The sequence below is a fragment of the Lepidochelys kempii genome, chromosome 3 (genome assembly GCF_965140265.1).
Source record: "Lepidochelys kempii isolate rLepKem1 chromosome 3, rLepKem1.hap2, whole genome shotgun sequence".
Lineage (NCBI taxonomy): Eukaryota > Metazoa > Chordata > Testudines > Cheloniidae > Lepidochelys > Lepidochelys kempii.
The window spans coordinates 10,447,003-10,453,064 of record NC_133258.1 but is presented as its reverse complement, the minus strand read 5'-3'; the positions used below and the strand labels follow the sequence as shown (position 1 = coordinate 10,453,064).

The following is a 6,062-nucleotide window of genomic DNA, read 5'->3' as shown; positions in this document are numbered from 1 at the left end:
TTAAAACAGTTCTACAGTTTCAGGTAGCCATGGGTTTTTTCCAGTGTTACAATTGGGTGTTTTGCATTTAAGTGAAGAGCACAGTCCTAAGTTTGACACTTCTGGGGAAAGAAGGGGGTTTCCATGGGAAAAGAACATCTTTTCATTTACTCTCTGCTCTGCCTGATGTCCAGCCAATGAGCTTCCATTCTGCAATGCAGATAAATGCTGATCCTGCACATTTAAGGCCTATTTTACGAAGCAGCTTGTGCTGCCGTTGCCACATTTAGGAGACAGCGAACGGGAAGTCCCATTTTCCTTTGTGCCTCAGCCTGTCTTGTCTGCACCAGACTTCAGGAAAGGTAAAGTATCCACAATCTTAGAGCGGAAACAACCTCCCTCCAGGAGGGATTTCAAATCCCTAGAAGAGTGAGAGCTGGAACTGCTCTTATGGACTGGAGACGGGAATGGATCTTAGCTGCTTTGGCATGAGAGCTGTTCTGTAGCACAGGGCAAGCCTCCTAGAGAACTACCTGCCTCCAACTGAACTAGGAGAGCATCTGTGGGAAGGTACGTGGTTTGGAACTTGCTCTTTTGCTCATTTTAAACTCATGGGGCTTGATTCTGCCATTGACAAATGAGTAACACTGTGCCAGGGCCCCTGGGGTCCCCCGTGTGAGGAGCTGATATCCTCAGGGGAAGGTACAGTCATTTCTAACCCTTAAAGGTTTCATTAGTTGAGTTTTTCTGCATAAATGACACTGTGACAATAGCTTGTCCCCAAGATTAATGAATTTCACGTCTTCAGCACCTTGGAATTGTCAGTTCTCAGTGGTGCAGAGGGAGCTGGGGGGAGCACTGTGCTGGGTAGAGAGAGGTTTTCTGGCTGATGGAAGGCACGACCAGGTGGACCTTTACCAGCAGTGGATGTGGGTCATAAAGAGTCTGGAACAGCCCCCATGGAGAATTCCTCCTGTTATACTGATTCTGATGGAACATAAGGGCCCAAAGAGTCAAAGATGTTCACATGACCTGTCACTGTACAACATTAATATTTTCAGAGTAGCAGCCGTGTTAGTCTGTATTCACAAAAAGAAAAGGAGTACTTGTGGCACCTTAGAGACTAACCAATTTATTTGAGCATAAGCTTTTGTGAGCTGCAGTTCACTTCATCGGATGCATTCAGTGGAAAATACAGTGGGGAGATTTATATACACAGAGAACATGAAACAATGGGTGTTATCACACACACTGTAAGGAGAGTGATCACTTAAGATGAGCTATTACCAGCAGGAGGGGGGTGGGGCAGTAGAAAACCTTTTATAGTGATAATCAAGGTGGGCCACTTGCAGCAGTTGACAAAAACATCTGAGGAACAGTGGGCGGGGGGGGGGGAATAGTTTTACTTTGTGTAATGACGCATCCACTCCCAGTCTCTATTCAAGCCTAAGTTAATTGTATCCAGTTTGCAAATTAATTCCAATTCTGCAGTCTCTGGTTGGAGTCTGTTTTTGAAGTTTTTTTGTTGAAGAATTGCAACTTTTAGGTCTGTAATCGAGTGACCAAAGAGATTGAAGTGTTCTCCAACTAGTTTTTGAATGTTATAATTCTTGACGTCTGATTTGTGTCCATTTATTCTTTTACATAGAGACTGTCCAGTTTGGCCAATGTACATGGCAGAGGGGCATTGCTGGCACATGATGGCATATATCACATTGGTAGATGTGCAGGTGAACAAGCCTATGATAGTGTGGCTGATGTGATTAGGCCCTATGGTGGTGTCCCCTGAATAGATATGTGGACACAGTTGGCAACGGGCTTTGTTGCAAGGATAGGTTCCTGGGTTAGTGGTTCTGTTGTGTGGTATGTGGTTGCTGGTGAGTATTTGCTTCAGGTTGGGGGGCTGTCTGTAAGCAAGGACTGGCCTGTCTCCCAAGATCTGTGAGAGTGATGGGTCGTCCTTCAGGATAGGTTGTAGATCCTTGATGATGCATTGGAGAGGTTTTAGTTGGGGGCTGAAGGTGATGGCTAGTGGCGTTCTGTTATTTTCTTTGTTGAGCCTGTCCTGTAGTAGGTGACTTCTGGGTACTCTTCTGGCTCTGTCAATCTGTTTCTTCACTTCAGCAGGTGGGTATTGTAGTTGTAAGAATGCTTAAACAAGGTCTGGGGTTCCAAGTACAGAGACCTTAGCATGCTTAGTACCATGGCAAACACACTAGGAAATTCATGGCCAAGGTTAGAAACATATCGACTGAGACCCACGAAAGGAAAAGAACCAAAACAAGGCAAAAAGCATTGAAACTGAAACTGCCTGATTATCCAAAACACATTTAATTAAAACATATATCAGACCTTTTTGAGCAGGAGAGGTCTCGGTTAGAGTCTCTTAGCCCACGAAGCAGTTCTTGGTGGGGAAGAAAGGGTTAGTTTTCTTGTTCAATTCTGCGTTGGGAATGATAGTCACTTCCCTTCTTTCAATAAAACAGACATACGGAAAAAGTGAAGACGCGACAGGACAGTAAAATTTGGGGGAATAAGTCTTTTGTTGATGTTCTCAGGATACAGGGCAGCTGATCAGTCACAGGTGGATGCTTTGGGCTGGTAGGTCGGCCGCGGCAGCTGTTACTTTAGACCCTGGCTCACCTCCCTGGTTAGGGACATCATCTGGTTGGTTTGGTCAGGTCGTTTTCCATTACTGCTCCTTCTCAGGCCAAACGCCGCTGGGTGAGCCATCTCATCTCATTGAGCTGGTGCTGTGCAGTGCAGTTGATTTCAGTTTCAGGTGAAAAGCTGAAAGAGAGACCTAAGACAGGCTGAAAATAGTGCGGTACGGAAAGGAACACACAAGGGAGGATAAAACAGAGCAGGATCTCACATATATCAAGCAAGGGTCCTTGCTGGTGCAGTGGTGATGGCCTGGCATCCCCACCGGTGTGTCACAATGAAAATCCTTCCTCTGCCCTCTTTCCTTCCCCAAAGACTTCTTAAAGGGGCTGATGAATGGAATAAGTGCATCCCTTTATTATTTTGTCCACCAATGAGACTTAATTTCTGGTCTCACAACTCCTCTTGTTTGCCAGACACGGCTTTAACACAGTTGTGGGGTGGTATTATTATACCTCTTTGTTTACATTAATGCAGCCTCCCTCTCTCCTTTTTCCATCCTTCTTACACAATTGTGCATCACAAGCCAGTGTGACAATTTAGGAACCTCTGCACACTTTCCACCAGCTAAGGTCACAAGCAGAGCTGGCCTGCTAGGGCCCAGTTATTCCTACACACACACCCCTGCACAGAGGAAGCACAGGGCTGGCATAGGAGTCCTACATTGCCCTCCTGTGGAGACCCTGGCTAGGTCCTGGCAGGAGCAAACTGGGGTGGAAGAGGGAATGGCCAGAGTGCTTTACACTCTGGCAGTTCTGGTCTGCCATGCAACAGGGGGGAGCAGCCCAGTGTTAGAGAGGCACAACACTGGCATATAGCTGTACTCCCTGATCTTCTATGATTCCTGCCCTCCCTCCCACCTTGGGCTGTGCTCCCTGAGAGATGTAACACACAATCTGGCCCAAGGAGCCTCCCACTCCATCTATTAAGAAGCTTCAGTCCTGATCTGCTTCTCTGCTTTCCTCTTCAGACAACTGAGACCCCACCCTACCTCCAGCCATGAGGATCCTTTACCTTCTGCTTCTTGTTCTCTTCCTGGGCCTCCATGCAGCTCAAGGTAAGGCGCACACAGGGATGGGATGGTGAAAACTGATACCCACTTAGCATCTTCAAACCTTAACCTGTTAATCCTCAAAACATGCCTTTAGGGTCACGTGGTCCAGTGGTCACAGCAAGAAGTTGCAGTCTAGAATCCTGGGTTCCAGTCTCAGCTTTGCTACTGATCTTCTGTGTGACCTTTGGAAATTCATTTACGCTCCCTCAGCCTGTTTCCCCATCTATAAAAATGATCATGAATATGAGCTGCGCTTGAGGTCTGCAGATGACGAGTGCTATGTCTTATCATTTTCTCTATTTTATGGGGAAACTGTGTCACAGTAGTAGCTTGCTTAAAGCCAGAGTCCAGACTGCATCTTGGGAGATCTGGAACCCCACCCCTATGATCATCATGTTGCCTCTCAATGTCTCTGTTCTGGTGCTGTTCCTAAGGAAAGTTGGCCGTTCAGCTCCTGCTGGATCACACAGTTCAGTAGATATCAGGAGATCACAAGGTGGGATTGTTGAATTCTTGTGCTTCAAATTGTATCATCCATGTCTGTCAGTGTCTTGAAGGCAATAACTGTACTGTGTGCCATTTGTAGTTGACAGTGTGCATGATCGTTAACATTTTCTTTAGACTGAACACTTTTCTTGCAACAATATTTTGCCCTCGTGGGAATGAATTCACTGGAATGTAGATGTACCAGGCTCTGAACTAGATGTCTCACTCTCCAGCACTGGATAGCTGGCAGTGTCTTCTTTCTTGAAACCACAGTGACTTTCCGTGTTTATTTTACAGGAAGCTTTTCATTTAAAGACACTCGGAAATGTAAAAGCAACTGGTATCATATGGGTGGCCGGTGCCGACTGTGGGGATGCAAATGTGGTGAGAAAAGGACTGGAACATGCTTGGCTGGGTTAATGACCTGCTGCCACCCAAAGCACTAAAGAACCCGCTGTGCTTAGTTGAACATTCCAAGAATGGACTAGTAACATCAACAGCAACATAGATTGTAAGATCCAGGTGGCAGGGACCTCTGGGCACTGTACCACGCCCACTCTGGGCACTCAAACAGTAAATAAAATAATCAAATAATAAATGTGCGTTGTCTTGCACTGGTGCCTAGATGCTATGGTGATGGACTCACTAGACAGGCCATAGAATTGAGATGAACTAGTTTATTTGAAAGCAACAGGCCTGATTCTCCACTAGATACACTCTGTGGAGTCCTTTACATCTGTGCAAAGTGGGTGCAGAATGATACCCTGCCGGAAGGGTGGCTTTTTACACCCACTGTGCACGGGTGTAAATAGTTTGAAAAGGCACAAGGTGATGGAGAATCAGTCCCAAGCTGTTAAACTATGTTTCTTCAATAAGGATTAAAGCCTTTCTGTGACCCATGTGTAATGCCTACAGGCCCCAAGCACCTGGGATCAAAATTGGGAACCTCTGGAGCTTAATGCATGAGCCTCTACTGCATGGTCTAGCCACCACTAGAGGGGGACAGAGTGCCATACCAAGTAGGCGTGGGTTACATATGTACATTTTAGACCTCGGCTTGCATGCATTTATACTTTTTTCTACATGCCTAAATAACCTCAACTTCCCTCCATCTCTCCACCTTTAAGAAGCTACTCCAAATCCTCCATGCTTCAGAAGCATTCACACTTAGGGTGTGTCCACACTGCAATCAGTCATGACTAGCACAAGTAGACATACCCGAGCTACCATTGATCTAGCTAGCATCTCCAGATTGCAGGGTAGACCTACCCTTAAATGGTCACCCCTCACTTTGCACACTGTCTTGTTGTGTTTGCCTCAGTCCCTGCCTTTTTTAGCTGGTCAACTCTTCAGTGGCAGGGACATTGTATCTGTGTAGCTCTGGGCTTGTCTACACGAACACTTAATTCGTAGGAAGCTAAGGTGTAACACTACCCACCATCCACTAAGTGTCCCCACTGACGCTCACTAAACATTCCCTGGTGCAGGTTAATCTAGTCCCATTTCAAAGCAGGGAGATTAAAGCACACTAGAGAGCTTTTAGTGCACAGCAGAAGGGTCCACACAGACACAGAGCGCAGCAGGTTAGATTTACACGCAAGCTTGCCACAAACTAAGTGTTCGTTTAAACAAGCCCTCTGTTCTTCCACCCTACAGAACCACGTGCATTTCTTACGGAACTATATAACGATCTGGGCCTGTGAGCTGCTGAGTCCCTGCAAATCTCAGTTGCGTTGAGGATGGCCCACACAGGGACATTGTTGCAGGCACCATCTCTGAGCACCCCCTTGTGGTCCAGCAAGGCCCAGCAGGCACTCTGGCCTCTATTCGGATTCAGAAATAAACCAGTCACCTCCATAATCCTTACACAACAGCTCCC

General features: G+C 46.5%; 1 long non-coding RNA gene across 1 annotated transcript; it reads left to right on the top strand.

Annotated features, from left to right (window-relative positions):
- The first annotated feature begins 230 nt into the window (after window positions 1-230).
- Window positions 231-4,750, top strand: LOC140908104 (uncharacterized). Its single transcript, XR_012157753.1, has 3 exons — window positions 231-549; window positions 3,614-3,700; window positions 4,481-4,750. It is a non-coding gene; the product is annotated as an uncharacterized lncRNA (long non-coding RNA).
- Window positions 4,751-6,062: the final 1,312 nt, after the last annotated feature.